Source organism: Lethenteron reissneri, chromosome 2 (genome assembly GCF_015708825.2).
Source record: "Lethenteron reissneri isolate LAM-NWPU_2019-01 chromosome 2, ASM1570882v1, whole genome shotgun sequence".
Taxonomy (NCBI): Eukaryota; Metazoa; Chordata; class Hyperoartia; order Petromyzontiformes; family Petromyzontidae; genus Lethenteron; species Lethenteron reissneri.
Window position 1 is genome coordinate 1,298,414 of NC_083780.1, and position 9,168 is coordinate 1,307,581.

Sequence of the window (9,168 nt, forward strand, 5' to 3'; positions counted from 1 at the left end):
ACCCCATGTAGTCGTCCTCCGCGCCTGAGTTAAAGACCACGGAGGACCCCACGTAGTCGCCTTTGGCGCCTGTGTAAAACACGAGAACCCTGTACGTAGTCGTCCTCCGCGCCTGAGTAAAATACCACGAATACCCGGCGTGGTTGTGTAGTGAAACAATGGTTATGAAGATATTTCCTTGCGTATAAAGGAATTGAGAGGCTATCTGATACAGGATGGTGAACGTTAACAGCACTACTGGACAGAGCCTCGCCCCCACATATCGTATTCTTGGTTCTTTCAGTAAAGTCACGTAGATAGAAAATAATAAAATTAAATAATAAAATGAAGACTTAAAGCTTTCGTGACTGCAGAAATTCATATTCTTTGGGTCTTTCGGTAAAGCACGTAGATATAAAACATTACAATTAATAAAATAATAACAATATCACGACGTTTCTCTCGCAACACAAGTGGAGTGGCATTGTTGGGCGCGATCGCTACTACTCATAGCCGATGGTACCGGCCCAGCGTCAACAGGGGGCAGAAGGGAGGCTGAGCCGGCGAGGTAGATGAAGTCGGGCCGTTGAACCAAGGTAGTCCCCGGGGAGCATCGTGATCAGCGGTGCGGACCCCAAGAAGGGGGGGGGGGGGGCTGGGAGGATGACGTCATACTCCAGGTCCCTCGGGAAGATTCCAGAAGGAAGGTGTGGCTAGGGTAGAGTGAGCTGAGACTGTGTACGTACAAAAGCCGGGTCCCTGAACGGGCCCGGCAGTTGTCCACTCAAGAAGCCACCTGGAAGACCTGGAGCCGGGGGCAGGACCCGAGGACCTTGGCTGGGTCGGGTCAGATTAGCCTCCCTAGGTCCCGCTAGCCAGAGGACCCTTAGCGGGCAGCTCTCCCAGTGCGTAGGGCATGCTCGTGAGGAGGTCATACCTCCTTAGGATATCGGGTGAAAGGGGCCATAACCCCTTTGTGTTAAGCTGTATCGTTATTGAATAATAAACGTGTTGCCTCCACATAAGCCTCCTTCCATTTGTACCCACTACAATTGGTGACAGAAGTGGCCATATAATAGTTTGCATGGAAACAAGGAGGAAGAAACACACCAGGGCTCAGGATGAAGAAGAAGACGGTGCAGCTGCCCCAGGGTTGACAACTCTGGCTGAAGGGGATGAAGCGTTGCCGGCCAAGCTGCAGTCTGCCCGGTCACCTGGCGGGTCACCACAGTCGGGGAGAGCGCTACGGGCGGCGGACTCTCGCCTCGCCGAACTTCTGCACACCGCGGCCTCCATCCTCGACGAGATTCATCACGGGGAGCCGACAGCGGAGGAGGGCGAAGCGGGCCTGCAGGCGATGGCCGTTGCCACCGCCGGTTCTGGAATTCCCGCCCAAGATTTCTAATCTCCCACCGAAGTTGGGGGAGTTTCCGCCGGAAGCCAAGAGCATCATGGGACATGCGTCACTTCCGGTCGCGGTCCACGCCAATCAGCGATCGCCGCGTCATCGGCGGCGCAACCGGCATAAGGGGCCGCCATCTTGTTGACTGATGGCGGCGCAATTCCCGCCAAAAGTGATGAAGAGCATCTGCCCCTGGGATGCGTGCCGGCCATCCACCAATGCCTGCCCGTTCTCAAAGAGTTCTCTGTGGCGGGAGGCGACTGAGTGGCCTTTCAGCGCCGCCTCCTCTCACATCGCGAGGTGGCGGGGTGGACGGAGGAAGAGGCGCTACGGGCGCTCCCGGCCACCCTGGACAACGACGCCCTTTCCGCTCTCATCACGATTCCACGGGAGGATCGATCTACGCTGCAGCGGGCACTGCAACAAATGGCCGACATCTGCGGCCCAACATTGGACACGCGACACCGGTTCGCTGCTCGGAGGAAGGGTGAGTCGGAAACTCCCCTCGCCTTCCGCAGCGCGTTGCATGCCCTAGCGAAGGCCGCCTTTCCTCGTATGGACTATGAGGGCATCGACGCGCTTGTTTTGGAAAGATGCTGGCGCTGGCACGGGACTTGCGTGTGGTTTTACACGCCGTTGACGATGGAGACCTATGCTTCCTGCGCGCCTCAAAATGCATCCAGGCGTACTTGCTCCTCCAACGGGAGACAGGTCTTGCGGCCTATACTGCGTCAGCCGATTCCTGCAGTTCATCGGAGGAGCCTCAACCCAACCAAGCCTTTGCATCGACTCAAGCCGGGGGTTGGAGAGCCGACGATCGCTCACGTCAACGGGACTTCCGACAGTGGGGATGAGCATCTCCGCAGCCGGACGCAGCCCTCGTCACCTGCTATAACTGCGGTCTACGGGGACACGTATCGTCAGGCTGCCGGGCACCTCGACGTCACGTCTCCGGACCACGGTCTTTGGCTCCTCGATCACCCTCGGCTCTGCGGCGGCCTCAGGCGAGTCGCGGCACCACACATGCTCGGCCCCCGCTCTCACCCTGTAGACCTCATCGTGTCGCGTCGTGTGTTCATAGTGCGTCGGGTGTAGGGGGTCCGGAATGTTCTAAAGTCGACTGGGTGCTTCGACCGGGTCAGTGGTTGGGGTTGGCCCATAGAGTTGTTGCCGCGGCCGCAGAGTCCTCTGTCATTATTGGATCCATCGAGGGGGTCGCTTTTCAAATTCTGGTCAACACAGGGGCTTCTACAACCATTATTTCAGACCTTATTTACAATATTTTACCTAAGAAATGTTGTTACCTGTATCCAATTGATGCCCCATGTTTCGCCGCTAACGAAGGGTCGCTGGGCATAATTGGCCAGATTTATGCTCAGATTTGTATTGGCGATGTGAAATTGGCGGGCCCCATTCTAGTTTCCTCGTACCTCACAGTTCCATGCTTACTGGGAACAGATTTCCTGGGCAAAACGCCTATCAAAATTCTTATCGACCAGGGCTGTATCAAACTGCCCTCCCGGTCGACGTATGGCATTCCTGCCACACTCGGTTGCGCACGGCCTACGCTACCGTTCAGGCGTTGGTGTCCTGAACGGTGAACATTCTGCCAGGTGCGCAGATGTTGGTTCCCCTTCGGCTACGGAAACCTCTTGATTCTGGGGCGACGGCGGGGGGTGTCCTGCTGGGTCCTTCAAATACTGCAGTTTGGGGGTTAGAGCTTGTCGGTGCACTCTGGTATCTGGGGAGCAGGATCCCTTCATCTAGGTCTTGAATGCCGGGTTGCGAACGACCGTCATACCGCAAAGTACCGTGCTCACTCACGTGATGCCGACACCCCAGGCAGATTCGGTTGTAGGCCACATTGGAGCCGTACCTCGATCGCAACCGCACTTTAACCTCGATGAACGATGGTTGAACTCACTTTGCTCGGCGGCTGGCAACCTGTCCGATTCCCAGAGAGGTAAATTGCGTGCGCTATTATGGGAATTTTCCGATGTTTTTAGTAAAACAAAATTTGACATTGGGTGTACTAAATGCTGAACCATCATATAGTCACGGGTGACGTCGCTCCCATCCGGCAGAACCCGTTCTACTTGAGCCCGGCTGAGAAAGAACATGTCAGGTTGGCCGTCAATGACATGTTAGCTACGGATATCATTTCCCCATCCACCAGCCCATGGGGGCTCAAATTATCCTCGTACAGAAGCATGATGGCAGCTTAAGGTTTTATGTCGATTTCTGTAGGCTCAATAAAATTTTGGAGGCTGACACATATCCACTTCCTCGTATGGACGAGTCGCTGGATGCCTTAGCGGGGGCACATTATTTTCCAACACTAGACCTTTTGTCCGGTTTTTGGGAATTGCCTCTCAATGAGGCATCAAAACCTAAGACCGCTTTCCGTATGCCGCAGGGCTTTTTGAATTTAACCGGCTGCCCATGGGTCTCCACTCGGCCCCAGCAACATTTCAGCGGTTGATGGAACTGGTTCTTGCTGAGCTCCAATGGGACTCATGCCTGATATATTTAGATGACGTTATTGTGTTCAGCTGCACTTTTGAGGAATACCTGGAACACTTGAGGGCTGTATTTGTTTAAATGCGAGCAGCAAATCTTAAATTTAAACCACAAAAATGCCACCTCTTATGGGAATCGGTGTGTTACCTCGGACACATTGTCAGCCAGTCGGGCATTGCCACTGATCCGCAGAAAACAAATTGTGTTCGCACGTGGAAAACCCCCACATCTGTGGGGGAAGTACGGAGTTTTATTGGCTTCGCGTCTTACTATCGACGCTTTATGGCGGGTTTTGCGTCCATTGCCAAGCCCCTTCATGCGCTGACAGTCAAAGGGATGAAGTTCCATTGGGGAGAGGAGGACGAGGCCGCATTTAACTCACTGCGCGACGCCTTGGTGAATGCCCCTCCCCTATGTTACCCCAAGTTTTCCGTGCCATTCATTCCCGACACGGATGCCAGCAACACCGGCATTGGCAGGGTGTTGTCACAGGTCATCAATGGGGTCAAATGCGTGATTGCATATGGCAGCATGGTGTTGTCTCCGGCGGAGCAACACTATTGCAATACTCGCCGTGAGCTGTTGGCCATTGTATTCTTTGTCCAACAGTACCGGCCATATTTGTACGGCAGGCATTTCACCGTGCACTCCGACCATCCGGCACTACAATACGCGTTACAAGTTGACCAGCCATCCGGTCAACACTCTCGCTGGTTGGAGGTCCTCCAGGACTAGGCGTTTACTGTTACTTACCGTAAGGGCACCCAACACTCTAATGCCGACGTCTTGCCGTGTCTGCCGACAGGCGAAAAGTGTGCATGTTTCCTTGGCTCGGGGCGCTGCAGGCAGCCGGTTGATAGCTCGCCCCCGCCCCTCGCTGCAGCGGCCGAGGTGGTTCCCTCTGGGGTGAGCCCCTCAGGGGAACCTGACGGGACGGTCGCATGGGATGCGATGCTCGGCCTGAACTTCGATGATTGGGGCCACCTCCAAATGGAGGATATTTCCCTCATTAAGTTATGTCGTCGCGCCGGACAGTCCGAGGGGGTAGGAGTCGCGAGGTCTTCGTATCCTTCGTCCTGCGTGACGGCCTCTTAATGACGTGGAATGGCAGCATGCGCCGATACAAAATTGTTGTGCCCACTGCCCTGCGGGGCAAGGCTGTTTGGGCTGCCCACGAGCACCTCTTACACTTAGGGGTGCACAAAATCCTTTCTATGCTCCAGCTCGACTTCTTCTGGCCGGGCATGGCAAGGGATGTGGCTGACTTGCTGCAGGGCTGCACCCAATGTGCACGGCTAAAGCCGCCAGCTCGGCCGTCTTGCCCGCCCTTGCAGTCCATTCAAGAGTCCCGCATTAATGAGCTTGTCGCCTTGGACATCCTAGGGCCCTTTCCTGCCACTCCCCGAGGTAACAAGTACCTGCTGGTTGGGGTAGAGTATTTCACACGCTGGTCTATGGCCTGGCCGCTTCCCAACCAGTCGGCGGCAACCATCGTCGAGGCCTTTATCCAGGGCTATGTTCTGGACAAAGGTGCTCCCGAACGGCTTCTGGCCGGTTTAGGGGAAAAAAAATTCATCCACGTTGCTGCGGGATGTGTGCAACATGCTGGGCACGCAGAAAACTCGTACCTCGCCATATCACCCACAGACGGACGGTATGGTTGAGCGCCTGCATAGAACACTTACCTCCATGCTGTGCCATCAGGTGAGCGAATCACAGCTTGATTTGAATCTACAGATCCCCAGGGTTCTGGCTGCATACAGGGATGGCACCTCATGCAGCAACTGGATACTCACCGTTTTACTTGATGTACGGCATGGACGTTAACCCCTCCGTGGAGATGCAACTGCGCATTAAACCGGCCACCTCGAAGTCTAAAATAACTGACCATATGCAGTTTAATCTTCAGAAGTTGACCGAAGCACGGGAGGCCGCGAGGGTAAATGCTGTATCACGTCAACTGGCCAACGAGTGGTTGCTGGGCCTCCGTGCGTCCGGACATGCATGGGCAAAAGGGGACAGGGCCTGGCTCCATTGCCCCCAGGTGCCGTTGGCGATGTCACCGAAGTTGCTCAGGCCCTGGAGGGGCCCTGGAGGGGCCCTGTCGACGTCATCCAGGTCGTTCGCCCCCAGTGTGTTAAAGTACAGTGGGGCAGGCGGTGTTGATACGTCCACCCGTCGCGCCTCAAACTCTTTGTCACACTGCGCTCTTCCACTTCACCTACATATCGTGGGGCCCGAGTGCGTGATGTGTCCGATGAGCCGGGTTGCATGTCCATGGTGCCAAACCCTCAGCAGTCGTGTTGCACCCCCAGATGCCGCAAGAATGAGTCCTGTGATGCCGCCGCCACGAAGCCATTCAGCAGGCGCCCCAGCTACGACCTCGCCACCACCAAGCGACGGAGCCGACCCCTTGTCCCCCTCACCTCACCTCACATGAACACACCCGCACGCATTTCCCCCCCCCCCCCCCCCATAGAGCTCCGAGGGGAGGTCACCTGGCCAACCGGTTTTTATCCGAGAAACCCTTATCGGGATTAACTCTCACGGTTTCCGGCGATCAGGGAATTGGATGACCTCCCCCGTGCTACGTTGCGCCGCGGCGCTGCGATCAGCCTTAATATGGTGTGGTCGCGGCGTGGGGCATTCGGCCACCGCGGTTGAGGCGCATTTCCCCCCACACACGCCAGTATTGACGGGGCAGGCAGAGGGAATAAGCATTGTGATGGAGGAGCATCATTAGAAAACACGCAGCGCATCTGAACTGCATAATCAGGCACCCCCGCACAGGCAGCGGAGGGACGGCATAATTACGCTCGGGCACGCAGGCACCATTGTTAGGGGAGTTAAAGGATAAGGCTATTAGTATAAATAACCTGGAGAGCGGGGTCACGCGGGCAGCCGTGCACAAATTCCCACGGCGCACCTTTGTAATGGACGCCGCCGCATAATCTGCAATAACAAAGGCATGCGTGAGAAAGGAATTAACTTGCGGAACATCCGATTAGCATATCGAAGGCCCACGGTACGTGGGAAGGGGGTAGGGGCCTGAGTCCGGGGAATTAGGATAAAAGAGAGCGTAGCGAGGTAGAGCTCTCTCTTACTCCGAGAAGCCAGCGTCCAAGACGGCCCCAGCTCTGCCCTCCGGACGTCCGTGCGACGTGTCGAGGCAAGCAGCGAGGAAAATCCACGGAACGTCGAGTGCCTCAAACCGTGAGTAAGGAGGTAAAAGTATTTCGTGAACGATAAATAGGGAATAGGTCCCGGGATGGTAGAGTAGGCAGCCTCGTCGATTCATACTGACTCAACAACGAGTCCCGGGTAGCAGACAATAAATCATTAACAGCTGATCGTGGCCTCGTGTGATCTCGTATTATAAGTGTGAACGCGTGTGGTACTGTGTATGCGTAAGCTCGCGGCGTGCGTAATCGGCGTACCCCAGGTGCGCGATCATAACGTGAGCGGCCAGCAGGCGGCGAGTGCTGCGCAGAGCGGCGCAAGAGTGGGTATCGCGTGTGGAGCTGTATGCGTGTGTGCGCGCACGTTCACTACGTGTATAATACAGGTGCGCGATCCTAACGTGAGTGATCTGTATTGAGTGAGTGCCGCGCAGAGCTGTGTGTGGGAGTGCGCATACGTTCGTTACGTGTCGGATACGGACGCGCATTGGTAACGTGCCGCACAGGGCTATAGGCGGGCACACGCTCGCAGTATACGAGAGCTGTACGTAGCGGTGTAAAGAGGGGGGAGTGTGGCGTTTGATTGATGATGCTGTGCGCACGTATGCTCACAGCGTGGGAGCGCGGCGCGAGGCTGTAACAGTAGGGGCGTCGCGTTCGAATGCCGGCGAAACCGTAGCGGGTAATAGGGAGGTGGGGTAACGTAAACGGAATAGGGGATGGAGGCGGGAGGGACCCCGGGGGCCAACGGCCCCCACATATTGGTGTCAGAAACGGGACGATCCCCCGCACCCCCAAGGGAAAGAGGCCCCCCAACCCAGGTTAAAATCAAATGCACATTTACGGGCATAGGAATTCCATCATGGAAATCGTTTGCCCGCAGCATCAGGCGGGCTAAAAAGGTTAATGGGTGGTCGGATGAGGAGGCGTTGCAGCAGTTAGAACTACATTTAGATGGACGGGCAGCTGACTTTGTGGAAGCTTTGCCCGCAAGCGCACAAACTCAGTGGGAAAAATTAATGTGCGAACTCGAACGGCGCTTCGGCGCCTATGACGAGGAGGAGGCGCAGGCGGCCTTAGAGGCACGCCGCCGCCAATCCGGCGAGGATCTGCGAGATTACGCCGAGGACGTACGCATGTTGACCCAGCTCGCGTACCCGGAGTACGAGGCGAAAGTAATTGAGAGCCTCGCCGCCGGGAAGGTCCAGCGATATTAGACACGCACCCCGTGGTGGCAGCCAAATATAGACAGTGCACGCCTCTCCTTTAACACACTTGTCGAGCGCGCGCGTAAATGCGAGCTCTCTGGTGAGCGCGCGCAGCCTCGAGGGAGGGGACGAGAGTGCGCCGTAGCGAGCCTACTCTCCGACGAGGAGGAAGAGCTCGCCATCGCAGTAAGGAGACGGGCAAGGGAGCCCCAGAGACCCAGCGAAACAACCCCGGGTTGGGTAGCCGGGTTACAGACCGGCATAGGAAATATGGACGGTAAGATAACCCACGTAGGTGAGAATATGACCAAGCTGCAATCCTCCATTGAGACCATCCGATCCGAGATGGGGGAACTAGACTCCACGGTAGGAGGGCTAACTGGAAGGATAGCGCGACTAGAAGCAGAGTATGAGCAGCAGCGCGCTGGGGGAGGAGGGAGTGGGCAGAGAGCCCACTACGGAGCCGCCACCCCTCCCCGGGCGTGTTATGTGTGCGATCGGCGAGGGCATCTCAGGAGGGACTGTCCTCAGGTCGCCCGAGCTAGACAAGAGCTAAGGTCAAACACTAAGGCCCCCCTAGAGAGGGGACCACTGGGGGGTGAAATCGACGTAGCCCCGACACAAACAAGCTGTAGTGATAATGGGGAGCGAGTGATCTCCACACAGGTTCCAGCAACAACGCCCACGCAAACGGTGACTCCTGGCGACTGGCTACGGGAGCTGGTGGCGGGGATCACGGGGGCCACGTCGCTGGTGGAAGGGGAGGTAAACGGAGTGCGTACCCGAATCCTGTTGGACACGGGTGCGGTGGCCTCGCTCGTGAGCGCAGCGCACTGCAGCGCGATCGGGGTCGACGTGCGTCACCTGCAGGCACCGGACC